The 878-nt window shown below is 41.6% G+C and overlaps 1 protein-coding gene across 2 annotated transcripts in view; it reads left to right on the top strand.

Moving 5' to 3' along the window:
• LOC311116042 (oxysterol-binding protein-related protein 3-like) overlaps positions 1-523 on the top strand; it is a 34,180-nt gene extending 33,657 nt beyond the window's left edge. For both annotated transcript variants that reach the window (XM_084157371.1, XM_084157370.1), the window contains one exon: positions 1-523. This exon is cut by the window's left edge and continues 794 nt beyond it. The gene's annotated coding sequence lies outside the window, so the exon portion shown is untranslated.
• The last annotated feature ends 355 nt before the right edge of the window (positions 524-878 follow it).

Raw genomic sequence — 878 nt, 5'->3', positions numbered from 1 at the left:
TGATGCCACTCGTATTAATGTAGTCTAAAGAAGCACACTGATGGAGTCTTGTAACTAGGGGATTTAACTTTTTCTAAAGGTCAAACACTCTACTGTACGATTCTGTCTAATCACAATACTGTCTTAAAACTCCTCAACCATTGGCTGACAGAACGTATGAAATAAGGCCTCATGTTAAAGCCTGTGTGCTGCCCTGTTGTGATAAGATGATACTGTATATCAGTAAAGAATAGAGCAATATCTATGAAGATGAACAATAAAACAGTGGAACTGTTATACTATAGTCAGAATGACTACTTTGTGTGTGTGTGGGCATGTGTTCGTTTGTGGCATTTTGTGTGTGTGGGCGTGTGTTCGTTTGTGCTTAATTTGAGCCGGATCCTGCCGGAACAGGATCCGGCACCTCTCCATTTTGGACTGTTTTGTTCCGGAACCTATTTGGTCAGATCCGGTAACTCTCATGGCATGAACAATTATTTTCAATTTTTGCAATGTACAAATTATAATAAAAGCGATCAAAGTATATTCGAGTTGCCTCTTAATTCTCCTGCCACCACAAAAAAACATGATGTGAAAAAGTAGATTTTCAGCCTGGGCCTTTATTCTAAGAGCTGCCTGGGGTTGGGCCGGCCCGAGTTCTAGGTTTGCGCAACATTGTAACCTATTGTATGTGAGAGAACAACGGGTGGCTGTGTGAGAAGTGCGCCTGTATCCAGTGTTGCCAACTTAGCGACTTTGTCGCTATATTTAGCGAGTATTCAGACCCCTCTAGCGACACATTTTCAAAAAAGCGACTAGCGACAAATCTAGTGACTTTTTCTGGTGTTATTGGAGACTTTTGGCGACTCTGACGTGAAAGCACGTATTGTTCTTACTCT

The sequence above is a fragment of the Coregonus lavaretus genome, assembly GCF_964263955.1.
Source record: "Coregonus lavaretus genome assembly, chromosome: 3".
NCBI classification, from domain to species: Eukaryota; Metazoa; Chordata; class Actinopteri; order Salmoniformes; family Salmonidae; genus Coregonus; species Coregonus lavaretus.
The sequence above is the reverse complement of the archived record's forward strand: the minus strand, read 5'-3'. Positions and strand labels throughout refer to the sequence as shown.